This window comes from Eptatretus burgeri, chromosome 7, assembly GCF_056783735.1.
Source record: "Eptatretus burgeri isolate ZD-2024b chromosome 7, Ebu_testis_v1, whole genome shotgun sequence".
NCBI classification, from domain to species: Eukaryota; Metazoa; Chordata; class Myxini; order Myxiniformes; family Myxinidae; genus Eptatretus; species Eptatretus burgeri.
In genome coordinates this window covers 69,408,275-69,428,219 of record NC_140967.1, presented here as the reverse complement: position 1 = coordinate 69,428,219, position 19,945 = coordinate 69,408,275, and the positions used below count along the sequence as shown (strand labels likewise).

The 19,945-nt window shown below is 40.0% G+C and overlaps 1 long non-coding RNA gene across 5 annotated transcripts in view; it reads right to left on the bottom strand.

The window, feature by feature from the left end:
• The window catches only part of LOC147023492 (uncharacterized), a 149,875-nt gene that overhangs the window by 109,748 nt on the left and 20,182 nt on the right, over positions 1-19,945 (bottom strand). For 3 of the 5 annotated variants that reach the window (XR_015060219.1, XR_015060223.1, XR_015060222.1), the window contains one exon: positions 17,879-18,025. This is a non-coding gene — a long non-coding RNA (uncharacterized LOC147023492). Of the gene's footprint in view, positions 1-13,829; positions 16,307-17,244; positions 17,363-17,878; positions 18,026-19,945 lie in introns of those variants that run through there. The other 2 variants (XR_015060221.1, XR_015060220.1) reach the window with 2 other exon arrangements.

Below are 19,945 nucleotides of genomic sequence, written 5' to 3'. Positions count from 1 at the left end.
TGTCTTCGAAAGAAAAAGGGGTTTCAAGAATTTTGACAAACACCACAGCTGTTAAACATGGTAATACTAGCCTTTTCAAAATTTGTGGCTTCACGCTATGCTAAAAGTATTTGTACACTCCAGGAAACTCTTTGATATCTGTTCACCTAAAAGATGGCTGAGGGAGAGAAACTTCCACCAACACCCAACGCCTTCAGGTAGCATTTGCTGAGAGCCTTAGTGCATATGCCTAAACATCGCAACATGCTCATCCTTCGCACATACCACTGCTCGATGTGAAGAGTGGACAGTTCAGTTGGAAATGGGAACACAAACACTGGAGCCACCAAGTACCACTGACTGCAGGTGCTGTGCCATCTGCTATCACAGCACTCAAGTGCAACTGTCAAAGGACATGTGACACAAAGTCATGTTCTTGCCACAAAGAGAACCTGGCCTGGATAGATATGTGCCAGGCATCAGGGGACAGATGCTGTGAAAATACTGATCCAGAAGGCATTAAATCTGATGAGGAAAACCTTGAAGAGTATCCCTAAAGAACATTGTGATAACGCTTTATTGACGACAGGTTTTTCGATGAAAGCTGAAACAGTGTGATATTTCCTTTCGACTGAAAAAAAAAATGCTAGACTCAGTAAGGATCACTACACTGACAGTTCGAACCATGGACAAATATTGTATGAAATCAATGACCTGAAGCTTCAGGCACGTCACCAGGATCAGAGTTAACTTCATATCGTTAAAAACATGTGCATGTTCAAAAGTACAGTTAAAAGTTCACAAAAGCCATATCGTTTAAATTGTGCACATTGTGCACACAGCCATTTTAAAATGACTTGCCATTTACTTGTGAATTCAGATTATGTATACAATAAGGATCCATTTTGGGACAAGGGTCAATAAATCCACAGGACAAGCTTGATAATTGGTTTCTTCAGTGGATTTCACTTCAATATGGATAAGTCCCTTTTTATAAATATAACAATCTCTCCATTCAAAGCATACACTAAAAGAATATCTTTTTTATTTATTCATATGCAGCCTGTGGCTGCTTAGATGCATCATTTTCTGGGGGTGTGGATATACCACTGATGCAATTCCCTATTACCAGTGAGCTGGTACTCATTTTGACACCTCAGAAGGATGACAGGCTGAGTCAACCCTATCTGGTGTTAATTAAATATCCCAACAGGGGCTCTGAACTCAAGATCCTAAGATCTTAAGCCAGCCACCTTAACCATGAAGCCAGCACCAAGCCCAACAGAATATCTGATCCGTAAAATAAATTATATTTTTTTTGTTTTGGCACCCAATCTATATTTGAAATGAGAAGGGCACTCTTCGACGTTGCGACGTCGCCAGGTATGCCTCCGCCCACATTATTACATCATTATACATACTTGTGCCAAGTTTGATATAAATCTCAGAACCCAGATTCACAAGATTAAATAATTCTGGCTGCCAGACAATGCGGCTGATCAGGTTGAAATTTAAAACAATATTCCTCATGATGACTCCATCATAATTGTGAAGTTTTGCATCGATTGATGAAACGGTTCAAGAGATATAATTTTTTAAAGATTTTTGGTCAATCCAATACGGCTGCCAGATGATGTGACCTATTAATTATTTGTGAACACCCTGGTATCGCCAAGGCTTGGGGAACATGGGGGTGAAGTTTCCCCTCAATCTGTTCTGGAGAAGAAGATTTTAAAAGTTTTATTCTTCAAAAACTCATTGCTGTCCAACCATGTGATCTATGACATCATAGGTGGAGAACTTTTTGTTCCTCATGGATAGGCGATCATACCTGTAAAGTGTTGCCTCAATCTGTTCAGGTGTTTCAGAGAAGATTTTTGAAGGTTTTTATGTTTAAAAAAAATATATGGCTGCCGAACCATGTGACCGATGACATCATCAATTTTTGCCCCATGCAATTTAAATGTATGGGGCAAAAGATGACCCTCAAAAAATTTCATACTGAGAGGATAAAGCCCTTGACATATGCAATGACATCATAAGGAAACCACTTATGACATCATCAAAAGATCACACTTATTTCTCATGGAGCGGTTTCAGAGATAGAGGTCCAAAGTTTTTCCTTTTTCCCTATATGGCTGCCACGCCACATGGCCTATGATGTGATAGTTATCATTGAAACATTCTGCATGAGTAGTCGCACCTTTGGTGAAAATTTTTGTGTCAATCGGATAAGCGGACGAACGGACTACCCAAAAACATAATGCCTCCAGCGACTTCGTCAGCAGAGACATAAAAAGGGTCCTTAAGGTGATTCAAATGCTTTGGTCGATGTTTACACATATTATAAGACCAGTGATAAACCAATTTCATGATTTTCATATCATTTGTTGCCGATATTCAGAAAATGGGCAGCTGAACCACATTTGCTGCATTTTTATTTTTAACAGACTTATATGCCCCTCGCACATCCTCACCAACACTGAGCTATTTTGAATGGACTCTATGACAATTTGCAACCTATTAAATGAACATTTATACAGACGATGGCCATGTGTTTAAAATAGACATCTGTGCTCCTAACCAAAAATTCAGTTGTGGAAATATGTAAATTTGGGTTCTACGCATCAATATGATTCAATGGGTTCTACGGTTCTGAGTTTGGGGGACGTGCAATCACGAGGCGCTGTGGGTACCATTGGCGTCAACAATGGAACCACCTTTCTCATCACAATCAGCAGGGCATTTCCTAAAGAGGAATTTCCTCCTCCCCATCGATGCCAACCTATGGGGATTGTCTGAGTTCTTGGGAATGCTGAACGTCAAGCAAGAAAGCAACACGTGCCATGGTGAATCCTTTTACATTTAGAAATCAACTGACTACATAATGACTCCTTCTATAAACTCAATCATTAGCCAACACTAGAGTCCCTATTTATACGAGGAGTAGGGCCAACTTGCAATTTTTTGTTCCTCCAACACATCAGAATAAGTATAGAATCAGACAGGATTGATTTAATCTTAAAACATATCGCAGACACCGTGGCAAAATGAAGTGTAATGCACGAGTAAAGGTTAACACTGATGAGTGGATGATTCATGGTGTACAGAGCGAGTGAGTAGAAGAAACACATAGGTAGTGACAGAATGCAGAAATTTGAAAGAAGTGGATGAATAAAAGTGAAAGACAGATATGGAGGGAGTAGAGAATTGAACGTTTTTACAGCCATTTTTCCCTGCTGTGCAGGGGTTTGGCTTTTTCTTGAGGCAATGTTTTTTTTTTATGGCCGGATGCCCTTCCTGACGCCAACCCTGGTCACCTCTTACGACACACAGGGATATGGTACACCTATTCTAACCGGGGCATACACCGGGACCAGTACACTGGTACTCATTTCGCCGACCTCAGAAGGATGACAGGCTGAGTCAACCCCCTGGTGTTAATTCAGCAGCCAACGGGGCTTGAACTCAGGACCCTTGGATCCCAAGCCGCCACCCTAACCACTAAGCCAACACCAGGCTAGGGAGTAGAGAATTATAAAAAAAATAACAATTGCGAGTGAAAAAAAAGAGAAGGCTTTAAAAATAATTGAATGGTTGTGTGTCAATGATTTTTCTTTCTGGATATAGAAAGTTTTTATTTGCAATCCAACAGAACAGGAAAGAAGATATTTAGAAAGAACAAAGAAAGAATAACAGAGGGCTGCATTGACATGGAGATGAGCCATATGTGAAGGGGATCTTTTTTTTTTCCAACACATTTCCTTCAACACAAGTACTGTGGCACTTATATCACACATGTGCATGTAATGCACTACTTTATATTGTCATTAAATCCCTCATCTTCCATGGTTTCCCTTTTCACAAAGTCCTTTAATACGCTCCATTACTCTCTTCTCATTTTCTCCCTTTTTTCCCACTCTTCCGATTCCTTTAAAAAATTGTTTGGAGATAACAAATATTTAATACAATACAGTATACTTTTGCTGCAATGAGAGGCCGAATGCAAATGGATCCTGAATTACTTTGGAATTAAACTCATCATAGACCGTGCCATGTTCTTCACCAATGTTAACTCCAACACTGAGACCAATTCCAATAAATAAGTAAACAAACCTACGTTACAGACACACACGTGACATGTTTACTGATAAGCAATTTTGCCAGAATGTCCTTCAAAACGTGATTAAAAAAAAAATCGATACATGTTTCCATGATGATTTACACGGGCATCAATTGCTTTTGAAAAGTGGGGGGGGGGGACATTGCATGTCCAGACCACGAAGCCCACTTCGTGCCAGCGTGGACACAGCAAGTCGACCCTTGCAAATTCTTGATTTTATACGCTCGTTGACATGCTGCCTGCTGATCACACAAATCCCTTAAATTAATCTGACCATCTATCGACCATCTTTTTATCAAATGTAAGCAGACGGAGCGAAATTAATTAAACATTAATCATACACATTTCAGTTTCAAGTGTCATCAAAGAAATATATATATATATATATATATATATATATATATATATATATATATATATATATATATATATATATATATATATATATATATATATATATATATATATATACAGAATTGTTTATCAAGCCTCCTTCTCACGACCCTTGAAATGATTCACTAAACATAAAATGAAAACTAGACTGACATACAAATTGATATTACACGAGTACGGTCAACTTACCTTAAAACTTGCCAAAAATATGAACCCTCTTGTCTGCCGATCCAGTTAAAAACTTTGTAGCAATGTCTTGGGGGTCAAGTGCAGTCAGACGATCTCGATGAACATGACAGATCATGAGATGGTTGAGGTGTTGTTGGGTCATTGTGGAACGTAACAAAGTCTTCATATGTCTGAGTGCCCTGAATGACCGTTCAGCTTCGCATGAACTTAGTGAGGAAACCAATAGAAGCCTAAACAAATGTTCTACCTGTGGGAACATTCGAAGGACTTCCGGCACCATGTCTACAGATATCTTACGGTAATCCTCAACGGATGAACCACTGAACTGGTTACGAAAGAAGCCAAGTTCTTGCCCAAAGGGAATCCAAAGGGAATGTCCAAAGGGAATTCCAAAGGGAATCCGACAGTTCGGGATATTTGCGGACTATTTGTGGTGTGAATGACCCAGACAGGAGCATTTCACGCAAGTCCCTATAAGCCATGAGGTCGGTTGATGTGAAGTACTCGTTCAAGTTCTCGGATGTGCTGCTGATGACTTTGAAAAATTCAACTCTGTATATCTCCTCTGCAGAATTGGCAGTGTATTCCTGCGTGCCTCCATCAAGTCTCTCCGTAAGCCTGCACTTACGAGGAAGGGTCACTGGATCTAGTTGGCACTGCTGGAGCTTCTGCTGTGCTCCTTCGAAAACCTCCTTAAACGTCTGGTCGGCACGGAGAGATTGGAGATTCTGTGCAGTTACCTTTGCAGCAGTAAGCATACCAGAGACGGTAACTTGTGAACCCTGAAGTGCCTTATTGAGGTATTCAAGGGATTGGAGAACGGGCAATGATGCAAACAGACCGAGAAGACACTTTCCTGATGAAAGACAGCTTCGAATACCGTTGGCTCGCGATGCTGTGTTCGTACCAAAGTCATCGCTTGCTTGTAGAAGGGCATCCAGTACCGCTTCATAGTTATCCAATATCGATTTCATGGCAGGAGAACGAGTTAACCAACGTGTCGGGCAAATTGGCCTCAGGCGTGTAGGGCAAGGAGTGTCAGTATCGTCAGCGTGGATATTCAAGTACAGATGCATGAATTTTCCAGAGTTGTTGTAGATGTTGCTGAGTACCTGGACATAATCAAGGGCGTCTCTTATGAACGGTGCAGTTTGTAAGGCTTTGGATGTAATGAGTTGGGTGACATGAGCTCCACAGTAAACATAATTGGCCAGCGGTTGGAGTTTTTTTTTAGCTGTGCTTGACAGCCTTTGTACTTTCCGGACATGTTGCTTGCCCCATCGTAAGTCCTGTGTGCCTCCATCTTTTTATCAATAGGGAGTTCAATAGGGAGTTGACACCGAATTAGGACATCCTGAAACATCTTACAAAGTGATACTCCTGTTGTTGATGATACTTGGTAGAGGCCGATGAGATCTTCTTGAACATCAAAGGAATCCATCACATAGCGCACACACACCGACTCTTGCTCATTATCCTGAATATCTTGCGTTCCATCAGTTACGAGTCCGAACTGAGTGGACATTTCATTCACGTTACTGCAGATATTTCTGCGGATGGCATGACTCATCAACTGTAGAATTTCATTCTGAATTTCTCCACTTGTGAACGTCATCTTCCTTGACAGCCATGTCTTGAGGTTTACATCAGCCTCGGCCCACAACTGTAAGAGCATTTTGAAATTCCCTTCAGAGGCAACCTTCCCACGAATTGCAAAACCTTGTCAGGCTAAATATTGCAGTGAGGTGATAATCTTCAGAAGTGCTGACCGTGCAGATCTTTGCTCTTCTAGCAGTTTGCTGCTCAGCTGCACATGGACACCAGGTTGACTTCTGCGACATTTCAGATTTTCAGAGGCAAGCCTATGTGTGTTTGGTCGTTCGTGTTGTCTGAATTTTTCTGTAGCCTTTTTCCAGTTCCGAAAGCCCTTTGAGACAAATGAGTCTTCTGCACAGCGGGCAAGTTCGGTAAGTTTTTCATGAGAAGCGTCCGTACAGGTGTGACAGAGTATACCGCCGATGCTCTGATCAAAATGAAGCCACGGAAAATCTTTGAACCACTGTTGTTGAAACCTCAACTTTCGGTTTGGCAGTATTTGGACTGGGATACAACTGACATCATGAGGTTGAAAAGGCTGATCTGGGAAATTAGGCCGAGTACTCGCACATGCACCCTTTTCTGCTATCTTCTCCTTTGAATCGTCCACCTCTTTCTGGGAACTTGATTGCTACAGGAGAGTGGTCGGGGATGTGCTACTTGATACTGTCGCGAAAAACTTTCTGAGATATCCATATCCTCTATAAAACGAGAAGGGAATTACATTTCAGTTGAATAAATTTTGACATGTGAATTATAAGGGTTATTTTTGCGTAACAGGGCATTTTTATTCGGTCTATCCATCGTCTTTGTCCTCGTGCAAACGGAAAATTATTCGGATGATGGCGGAAGAGAATTATTTACATTAACCGCCGCAAAAGTGAGTGAATCGGCGCATTTTATTTTATGTTTCCCAAGTATTCAAAGCTAATTTAGTCGCCAAAATACCCACTTTCCTTCGATTTTCACCCGGTTTTCAACGATGGGATTTAGGCCACTGTTATCGACTGTGAAATATGAAAACAGAATTTCAAAATATCTTTCCGTCCGTTCGTGCGAGCCGGTAGAGTGAAACCGTGTCATTCTGCACAAGCTTCACCATCTCAACCACCATACAAGACCGCAAAATCTTTTATTGGCTTATAACTCGACCGTGCAAAGTCACAAAAATTAAACACACACACACATCGTGCAGGTAATAATATCAGGCATCCGACGATATAAGTTAGAAAGGTGAAATAAACTATTTTGGTCGCTAAAGGGGCCCCGAGCCATTGCGGCCTAACACAATCCGAGGCGTGGCGCTCCGGGCCATGAAGCCGCGATTTCTTTGAACACTCATAAAATGACGATACAAAGTCCGAAAACGTCCCAAGATACCTCAAAATGTCTAGGTCACGTTCCCTGTTAGTGGGTGAACAATCCAACGCTTGGCAAAGTCTGCTTCGCAATGATAGGAAGAGCCGACATCGAAGGATCAAAAAGCGACGTCGCTATGGACGCTTGGCCAGTGGGAGACCATGGCTTGGGAAGCACGGATTCTCAATGTTGAATTGTTAACCTATCATCTTTAACAGAACTATAATAGACCAATAAAACTAACGGTTCTTTTTCTTTTGTTGTTTTTGGCAAAAAGTAAAGATCCAGAGAGGCTTGTATTGGGCAACCCCCCCCCCCCGCTCTATTTACGTGAAATGGTTTGGTCCAACTCCCAAAGCCAAAGCAGACGCGAACGGCTTGCGAGTACGGAGACCGTAACTTGGGAACCACTTGTCCGATTAATTTCAAACCTTGAAAAGGCACATCCTCGGGTCCCCAGCAATATACCTGGCAAGTTTCAAGTAGATCGGATCAGTGGTTGTCGAGAAACAGCAGTCGCAGACAAACATGCCCACAGACAAACATGCATACAGAGATTGCTGGAATTATAGAGATTTAAAATTTTATTCTTGTATTTGAGGATGCATCTCAGCCTGGTTGTACTAGAGCAGCTCGTTTTGTGTTACGTAACTTACGTTCAATGAAAAAAGTGGGGGGGACAATCGATATGTTGTCCCCCCTTGATAAAAAGTGGGGGGGGACATTCCCCCCCCCCGTCCCCCACGAATCGACGCCCATAATGATTTATGTTTGTTTATGAGTTACACCCAACTGCCACAGCCTGGTGTTGGCTTAGCGGTTTGGGTGGTGGCTTGGGATCCTAACGTCCTGAGTTCAAGCCCCGTTTTCCACTGAATTAACACCAGGGGGGTGACTCAGCCTGTCATCCTTCTGAGGTTGGTGAAATGAGTACCAGTATACTGGTAATAGGGGCACTGCATCAGCGACATCGCTGTGCTCCTAACCAATGATGCAACCAGCAGTCAAAAAGGCAGCACCCAATGGGAACCTAACTGCCAACTACATATGATTACAGCACAACATATACATGTACACACATGGGACTACAAAGTACCTGGCACAGGAACTACCTGGCGTATCTGTGTGTGTGTGTGTGTGTGTGTGTGTGTGTGTGTGTGTGTGTGTGTGTGTGTGTGTGTGTATGTGTGTGTGTGTGTGTGTGTGTGTGTGTGTGTGTGTGTGTGTGTGTGTGTGTGTGTGTGTGTGTGTGTGTGTGTGTGTGTGTGCGCGCGCACGTGCGCATGCGTGCGTGCGTGCTTACAAAAAAAAAATCCACTTCCGCCACTCGCTAATTGTATTAACAGAAAATGGGACAAACCCAACACCCTCATCCATGGATAATTCCCATATTTGCTTTATTCCATGAGTCTGACTTGCATTCCGTAACAGAATAATTATGGTGAACCACCTTGAATTTTTCACTCTCTCGTCTAAATGCTGAAAATCATGTTAAAAAGACTATTTGAATCACAGATTTCGCATGAGTAATGGCAGGATAAAAGTGCCCATCGAGCAGAACTGAATCACTGTAAACCCATTCGCCAAAGGCCTCATTTAGCATTCATACATCACTTCAAAAGTCCCGTATAACTTATCAATAGAAACCAAATGGCACCCATGACCAATTTGACCAGAAATTTTTGGGACACGTGACGTCGCTACTCCTCGTATATAGGGACCCGAGACAAGACTGCCCACCTTATTAACTGAAATCATTGGTCAAGACTCTGGAACAGTAGATCGATATGGGGGTAGGGGGAGCAAAGAGGAGGGAAGTGGCTATTATCATTGGGGATGGTGGGGGGCTCAATAAGCCTTCAAATAGTTCCATTAAAAAAAAAATTGGGGGGGTATGCCATACTCTTTACAGAGCATTGGTGCTGCTGAAGCAGTTTCTTGAGAAGGATTATATTGGGTGGTTTGTCATTGCTTTCCCAGCATATATATATATATATATATATATATATATATATATATATATATATATATATATATATATATATATATATATATATATCTCTATCTCTATCTCTATCTCTATCTCTATCTCTATCTCTATCTCTATCTCTATCTCTATCTCTATCTCTATCTCTATCTCTATCTCTATCTCTATCTCTATCTCTATCTCTATCTCTATCTCTATCTCTATCTCTATCTCTATCTCTATCTCTATATATATATATATATATATATATATACATATATATATATATATATATATATATATATATATATATATATATATATATATATATATATTCTGAGTATCAAGCAAGGAAGCAGCACGTACTTTTTAAGACTTTAATGCAACTCAGCTGAGGTTGAACCACCAACCTCTCAGACTCAGTGTTGACACTCCAACCATTATGTCACAAGTCAGCAACTCCCAAATGTTTTGTGGACATTTTATTTATAATAATCTTCGCAATGATGCTTGTTTAATTTGAAAACCCGCACTTAATAGTTTAATTTGAATCAATCAAATCCGTGTTAAATTTGAACCAATCATACCAGTGATGCAACTTTGTGCTGAAGAATAAGTGACCGTTCAGTTCCCACCACATTATGATTGTACCGTTGTGCAATACATGAAGTGTATCTATTTGTGGTGAGGGGGAGGGAGCACCGATGGCGAAGCAACATGGTGGACATTAAAGATCTAATCGTATCATTCGTGAAAACTAGGTGAGTTATCACCGGCACCTTGAACAAATTACAAATTTCTGCCAAATCAGCTCCAGTCGAACGTTACGCTTGGACATGGCTGCAGGAATTTTTAAAAGTTCTTTTTTTTTTTTTGAAAAGTTAGGGAATATGAAACAAATTATTTGGGAACAAGATATTTACCTTTATTGGCACTGCAGGTATACCTCTTTCTAATTGTGACACCTGAGGTGATATCCTGGAAAATGGAGACGAAACGTCCTGGACTTACAGGTAAGCCACCCAACTTTTTCCCGAGGAAAACTCGAGACATTAAATCAACAAAAAGTGCTGCTTGCCAGATGTCTTTAAGCTTCTTACGTCGTGTCGTATACCAGATTGATAAACACTGTAAGGATCACTCCATATGCTGAGGCACTGATTTTGCTGGTTGCAAAGGAAAGTTCTTTCACTTAAGCTGAGCTACACAAGTTAGTGCCATTCCATGGGCAAATGGCACAATGAGTCACCCAACTTCAGAACTCGGCAATGATTTGAAGCCAATTCTTTGTCTTCCAACTTGCCGAGACGACCGATATTGAAGGAGCTGCCCACAAGTGATTGCTTAATTAATATTTGTGCATGAACAATCACCTCGAAGAATTTCGTTTTTACCGACACTGCTTCTTCTTGTTCTTCTTTAATATACAGCACCTTGCTCTTGCCGATTCCCTTCAACTCCCACTACAAAGTGACAAATTTTTGCAATGCGTGATAATTTAATTTGTCAAGAGGATGTATAATTGTAGTCTTTATGTTGGGTTTTGTAGTGTCGGTGCTATTTCAGTGATGAGAAAGTTCAACGGTTTAGTTGAACAAGTAAACTGCATGACGGATGGACACGGTGATATATATATATATATATCAAGTAGTACAGTAGTACTCTATATCGACTATAGAGGGATGGTATGGGGAAAAAATGGCCATCTATTCAAATGTGAACACAATGATATGCTCATAAACTCCTATAGCGTGAAGTCATAAGCATTTAAAAGTCATACCTTTCATTCTGAAGCGTTTTCTGAACTACCAAGATTTAAAACGACACCAGAATACATCACAAAAATATCACAAGAGATCGCAAAATCTCCAATTTGTATTTCTTCTTCCCCTCTAAAAATAATGTTAAATTGTAGCCCAACCTAACTCAATAACTGCTGAAGCGATGATGGTAATTCCAACGCGAGGAAGTTACTTTGTCTCTGGGCTAGTGCACGCAACCCAAAAATAAAAAAATATAGAAAACATTGATAGTTTTCTTATGAAAAGAAATTGAATGTAAATATGGACTCAACCAAACCAGGCCAGGATTGTGGAAGTGGGGAAAATGGACACTGGATAGAACCATTCTAAAAGTGATACATATCCAACCCATCCCCCAAATCAACAAACACGTATTAAAACAATTTAGTAAGATAGATGGATTTAATCCATACCAAAATAACAAAATACATAAAACATTAAGCATTTTATTATTTATAAAAACAATAATTGCATCGACTTTCCAAAATGTGGTAATCCACATCGTGGACTCAACCAAAAGCCAGGATCAGTGGGGGTTGAATGTACCATACACCAGATTTAACATAGATGGATTTAATCCACACCAATCCAACAAAATATATAAAATATTAAGCATTTTATTACTTTAAAAAATTGCAGAAATAAGAAAATAAACACTTAATGCAAGAACAAAGAGATGAAATCTCAAAAAAATAACCAAACAAGGGAGGAATGACACCACATTAGGATGCCACAATACGACACCACAATCCTCATGGAGAAGCATCATGACATCTTTTGACGTTGTTCCATCACAATCCCACAACTAAAGTTAAATGTCAAAAGATGTCGTGATGATAATCCATAAGAGGATTTTTGGGTTGGATCATGTAGGCCATGATGATAATCCATGAGTAATCCATTTTTGAGATTTCATCCCCCTATGTTTTTACTTTTTATCTTTCCAAAACGAAGTTTTTGCAAGATATGTTAGTCAGCTTGTATGTTTTTTTTTAATTTTTTTTTGTTTGTCTGTAATCATGTATAACAAATTCTGCAGAGCACAGTTATCATTGGAAAGTTTTGTAATTTCGCATATCAGAGGCCTATAGAGGTCCCTTTCAGCGCATAACATTTTGAAGGTCAAGGTCAAAGGTCAAGGTCACTTTGTCGCAAATCAGGGGAGTCGACGAAACCATTATTTTTTGATTAATTTTGATCGGATCGTCTTCAAACTTCATGGGAATATAGTTCATGGTCTGGGGCTCAGCTGATTAATTTTTGGTGGCGATTGGCCTTGACCTTCATGGTTAGCGCCTAAGGTCAAACATATTTGACCCCAAGGTCAAATTTTCAAGTTTTAGGAACCATATCATGTAGTACCTCAAATTGAACAGCTCGATGAGTGCTTTCTTGATATGTCAAGTTTGAGACATTATGATGTCATTTGGTGACGTTTTAAGGCAAACACATTTTTCATGGTTACTCTGTAGAACGATTCTCATCGGAATCTCTCGTAGGCAGATTTCCTCAAGGAGTCGCTCCTGGTGGATAGCAGCTCTGTTCACCTCAGTGTGACCTTAAATAAGTCACACGTAGTCACCTTTTGGCAAGATACGTTGGTTTTTTATTTTAATGTTTTTTTTTCTTGTGTGTGTGTATATATATATATATATATATATATATATATATATATATATATATATATATATATATATATATATATATATACATATATATATATACATATATATATATACATATATATATATACATATATACATATATATATATATATATATATATATATATATATATATATATATAAATAAATAAATATATATAAATAAATATATATAAATAAATATATATATATATATATATATATATATATATATATATATATATATATATATATATATATATATATATATATATATATATATATATATATATATATATATATATATATATATATATATATATAGGCCTTGGTCCCGAACAAAATTCCCCTAGGGTACTGGAGTCAGTTACACAGCAATGATGAGTACAAACTGCAGATAAGAAATCAAATCTATAAAAGCACGACCACTTAATGGACGTTTATTTTCAGCTCTCTATCTGAAATGAGATCTGATCATCAGCACCAACCTATCACACCAGAGCAACGTGCTTATCACCCTCGAGAGATTTTCACATTTTTTTGAACTGCAAGTAAAATCATCTTAGTTGACACCTAGTCTGATTTATAGGTAATCCATCTTCGTCATTTCTCTCTGCTGGCTCTGTTTGCTTACCTGCTTTGATATTTTCTTCCACCTGAACTCAATGAATGCACTTACGCAAATGAAGAACGCATATATCTTCATCCTGACATACAAGTTGCAGCTTTTGTTCATGAACTGGAAATCATGGGCCGATCGACTCATGACAAACGAAGATTACCATTTATATTGTTTCCCACATTTAAAATTTTGTCTGCACCCTGCTCTAAAAAAAAGATCTGAAAGCCACCATTGAAATGAACATGTGACGGGACTTAAAGAACAGATCTGTGACTTCTTCGAAAAGGACTTGAGTTCATTCGTCTTCTGGAGAAGGCAGAACGGCTAATTAGGCTGAAATAGGACAGCAGATTGAATCAACGTTTTGGCAACTGTTCTCTTCCAAACTTCATTTTCATTTGCACAGGCATTCCCATTGCTTTCTACTACTCGAGCAGTGAAAGTACCCATACCTTTTGATTCGACACACCTGTGCAAAGCTGTGTTTGACAGACTTGCAACATTGAACACAAAACACAGAAATTGTCTCCGAGTATAGAAGACGACCGACACGACTTTCAGCAAAGCTTTATTATGAGAATATGAAGAAGACAAATCAATAATTTTGTTAAAATAATTTTCATTATGGTTTTCATTACTATTATTATTCGACCCTTTTTGGGGCTTTTTGCTCGATTATTTTTTCAACATGATTTTTTTCTCAGCAACGTGGTATGGCAGCCATCTTGGATGAAACGCAAACAATAACACATTATATATTTGAAATGGTTGATTGTAAATATATGGAACTTGGCACATCTCATTATACTCTGAATGGGGAATACGGGATTGTAAGGATGACGTCATCGGTGAAGTTGTACACCAGCCATAAATGCTTTAATCTAAATCCTTGTTTACCATTGAGATTCAGTGTGTATGGCCAGGTCATAACATTTTTACCAATTGCGGTTTTGTCATCAAATCTTCAATAAACCCTTATGATGAGATTGTGGAGAACACAAATTAATAAAACATACAATTTTTCTTTTTTTTTTACTTTCGTTTTCGTCATTTAGTTTGAGTACAAAGCGGATGTGGACAAGCTTTGCATTTTCAGATGCTTTCTAGTTTTTATATATTATCATTTCCAGCAATATTCTGAATTGTATGATAATTCACAAACGTTTACAAATGCAATAAAATAACATATAAAAAAAAATATAAAAAATAGAAATTTAACACAAATATTATCAACAAGTTGGGCCACCCGATCAAGATGAGGTTGATTAGACTTTAGTAAACTATCAACAAGATTGATGTCTAAAGGTGTAGCAAAAATTAACCCAAGAGTGCACCACGACATGATTTCCTCGTTTGAGATCGTACTAGAACTAGATCGTACGACGACGACTTGCACTCAGTGTAATCCCACAGCGACTGTGAACCCTTTGTATATTGATTTCCATTCTGTGTCTGTAATATATCAACTGACGCAGAAGGGTGAGGCTTAAGCCAAGCTAGGCCCCTCTCACCACCGAGGGGCACCTGATAAACCCACACTCGATCGCCCAGAACGTCGTTATTTTATTTTTGGTTTTAACATCAATTCCATGAAGAAATGCAATTGTTATTGTGGCGTTGATTACAAAAACGTGTTATTGTAGCGAGTGTTATAATAACGTGGTACAGCAAATTTCGGGGAAATGGGCCCAGAAGTATGGAATTGCATAACAAACAACAGCAACAGCAACAACAACAAAAAGTGTGTGATGTACAGGTGGCGGGGATAATTCCACAAAGACTGACATATATAAATTGATTATAATTGAATTGACATAGAACATACAAATAGAACAAAACGTCAACTAATATGACATCTACATATTAAAAGAGCTCGGTCTCGGTGTGCTTCTGTCCGTCCGTCCGTCTGTCCTTCCTTCCCTCTGTCCATCCATCCCTCCGTCCAGCCGAGTGACTATATGTCTATAATTTACGTACTATTGGAATGTACCTTTCAGCCCTTTAGACTGCTGAGACCCATTAGACCTTTGAAGACCCTCTTATCGACATAGGACTTAAGAAGCAGAAGACCCCAAAGACCCCCAAGACCTCCAAAAACACCAAGACCCTAAAGATCCCCCCCCCCAAAAAAAACCCAAGACACCCAAGATGATGAAGACACCCAAGACACCCAAAGACTCCTGACAATCCCGAAGAACCCCAAAGACCCCCGAAGACACAGAAGACCCAAAAGTCCCAGAGGACCCAGAAGACCGCAAAGACCCAAAGAACCCAAAAGTCCCTGAAGATCCAAAAAGACCCCAAAGACCCAAACGTCCCCAAGGACTCAAAAGTCACTGAGGAACCTGCAGACCAAAAAGACCCCGAACACCCTAAAGCCCCCAAAATATCCCAAAAGACCCCAAAGACCCCTGAGACCCCTTCAACCTCAACACCATTTTGACTCCACACACCGTTCAGACATTGGACAGCTTTGACCCTTGACCACTTAGACCACTTGGACATTCTTACATCACAAATGAAATTTAAAATAAAGAGAATATCAGCAATATTACAAATAAATTTGTAGAAAAGAAATGTTTGTATTATGATTGGTGTAAATGATGCCAACACAGCAAATCTGTGACGTCAATCTCTGCAACGACATGTGGAGAGGCGAGCATAGCAAGCAGAACCATGCTAGTTATATAATATGCAAACAACTCCAGAATTCCAAAGAAAATCAATTAAATCAACATTGAAAAGTAAAAATGAATACACAATACACAATACATCTGGAAGCCTGGGGTTGGCTTTGTGGTTAGGGTGGTGGCTTGGGATCCGAGGGTCCTGAGTTTGAGCCCCGTTTTCCACTGAATTAACACCAGGGGATTGACTCAGCCTGTCATCCTTCCGAGGTCGGAGAAATGAGTACCAGTATGCTGGTAATAGGGGCAGTGCATCAGCGGCATAGCTGTGCCACTACACTAACCAATGATGCAGCCAACAGCCAAAAAGGCAGCACCCGATGCGAATACATCTGCACTAAACAAAACTTTGCAATGTTCATTTCTGCGATTCTGGTATCGCCTTTCGATTAACCATAAATCCAAACACATACTCTACGTACTATACTGTATATAGGTCCATAACCACACACCTTACTTTATTCATGAGGACATCTCGTTATATGTGGGATTGCACTGGTTTGATACCTTCCTGTTGTACATTTATATTGACTATTCTTCCTCAACTGTATAGGAGGCTGCTGTTGTGTTTTGGAAATAATGTGGCCCGACGGGTACACAATACCTGATTTTACCCAGAGGTCCACTCTCCTTTCTTCTCAGGGGTTTAAGCCTGTAATTGATCTCCTTTATCATAGCAAAAAAAAAACCTCCAGAATTCCCATCTTAGTGACATCGGCGTCACCACACACCATGCAAATCAGATCAGATCAGGAATCATGCTCGATACAGAACGTCGGTTCTGCCGAAGCGGTTTTCAGGATACGATACTGGACGTGTCCCCACTCCGACACGGGAAGTCAAGATGGAAAGATATCATTTGTTGAAGGTGCCGGCGATAACTCACCTACTCTTGTCAAAGGACACCGTGGGATCTTTAACGTCCACCGACTAATGCTGGCAAACGGGACACGCAGTTTAACGTCCATCCGAGGGACGTCACATACACTGATGAATCACCCTGCCTGTGAAGCACCAGGGTGACAGTTTGTAGCTGAGTTGAGATTCAAACCCAGGCTAGGCAGCTTTGAGGTGAGTGTGCGTACATCCAGCCATCCTGCCAGCCCACTATACCAAAGGTAAGTTTTCATTAACTTAACAGTGTTGACAGGTATTTTCATTAAAGTCATTTGTCTGATATCTCAAAGACAAATGTATTAACAACACGAAGTATCAGTATGCGTTTCCATACTGAAATGGAGGGGGTCTTTAGGGGTATTCAAGCAATAGTAATTTGCTCAGGGGTGAGTGGCATTATTGGATAAAAGGTTGAGGACCCCTGCTCAGGTCAGGGCGTTTATTGAAGGGAGACGATGTATTACAATGATGAAAGGAGATCACAAACACGACAATGGTAAAAGAGAAAACTACAAGGGCACTCAGTAAAGCACATACATCCACCCCGCAATGCCTGATCCAGTATAACATATCGGGCCCGATAATGTTTAGAGACATCGTGGTATACATCAGTTTAGCCCTACCTCTCAATGGTGAAGAATCATTTCAAAAATTCTAGTAGCCAGATCCAGATCTGGGTCTTCACCAAAATCGAACCAGCTCATCCTTGTCACACACCCAGCTTGCCCACCAAATTTTGTTCAAATCCGTCCACAGCATTTTGAAATATTCTGCACACAAACAAACAAGAAAGATGTTGCGAAATCCATAAAACAAATTTGACCATGAAAATGATTGGTGATTGACTTGAAATTTGAAGAGGATTTGCATATTTGTGCATATAATTCAATCGGATGAAAATTGACAATTTTAGAAATTCGGCCAGGTCGACTTTTTGACCTTTGTTGACCTTAAAAATACTTATTCGTTGAATTCAGTGACCTGATGTGCAAATGTTCTTCAAATTTCAAGTCAATGGGATTAAAATGGAGGATTTTAGAAATTCCATCAAAGTTGATGACCTTTGGCTGAAGTTGACCTCAAAAAAATTGGTTGGTTGAATTCATTGAGCTGAAATATAAATCCTCTTCAAATTTCAAGTCAATCGGATGAAAATTGAGGATTTTAGAAATATGACAAAGTTATTGAACTTTGGCTTATGTTGACCTGTTGACCTCAACATCAATAGGCTTCTTGCTTATGATGTACTCTACCATGTGATGAAGTTTCATGAAGATCAGGTTAAAATTGTGACCTATAGGCAATTGACATACAAACAAACAGACAGACAGACAGACAGACAGAATAACGCACAAGACCAAACAAATATAATTGAAAAATCTTCGATTTTCACAACAAACAAAGACAGACAGACAGAGGTGAAAACATAACCTCCTTCCACCTTCGGTGACAGACGTAATAAAACTTTTAACCGCGGCATCCATTGGGAAATAAATAATTACATATTTGAACGATTTGCATTATTTTCGGAAATTACGCATTTCATCATTGGAAAGAAATACCTTCGGTGACAAAGTAAAAGTGAAACCTTTTTTAAGATCCCTGCTTGCACACTGACGTTGGCCCAATGTAAGGAAAGGTTGGAATGGTCGCAGGAGTATCTCAGACGTTGAACCAAAAGCGATCTCTATTTACTTACCAACGTTAGTTTAACGGCGGCCACATGACGTAAAAGACATGGGACAATGGCCAACGTTGTGCCAATGGACAAAATTAAGTTGGGCCAACGGTGGTGCTGATGTCGGCCCAACATTAACCCAATGTCAGTGTACTAGCTGGGATGCCTTCAGGTCTTGATGAAAGACGAAAAAAATTTTTACTATCTTCAAAGCCCACGGACCATTGTTGCACCAAAATCATGATGAGCCTGGAAACTTGGACACTGTAACGACTGGCAGGACCCACCAGCGGGTCTCACATACCTAGCTCAATAAATCTGCAACGCCATTCACGAAACACAAATTACGAGCGAGGGCGCTGGAGTGAATCACAACCGGGGCTGCGAAAACACGGGCTGGCCCCGAGCCGGGTTAACGGCGCTGGCAGCAGGGGGATGATGGATTTCCGTCCCTGTGGCCGCACACGCAGCGCGAGAGCGCACCGCTCAGTCGGCCTACAGGATGTGTTTGCTTTTTCCGCACAATGCTCGGGCCAAACGCCAAAGGACTCGCGGTCACGATGTAACCCCGGGCAGAACCTTCAGGGTCTTTGTACCTCTTGCTCATGCCTTGTAGTCAGGGCTTCCATTCCGGCTTGAAGGGGTTTTCATTGTTTTAATTCAACAATGCGCTTTGTCATACTATCCGACTGCAGCGATTCAATGCATTCATTGCCCTTGATCCATGGGCGTTCCATTTGAATCAATTTAATTTTATCCCCCATTTGTTGCAGTTAGAACCCGACGCATGAAGTGTAGTTTGTACGTTCGACTCTCTGCTGCATTTTACCCTCATCAGAGGGTATTGCATTTAGGTCCATTTGTTATGACGAAAATTGAAAATTTTCATCATGTGTCGGTTGGTCTTGATTGTTTGTTTGTTTGTTTGTGAGTGTGATAACTCGCAAACACTTTCAGCTATCTTCGTCAAACTTTACCAGAGGATTCCGAAGGACAAAAGTGAGGCTGTCAA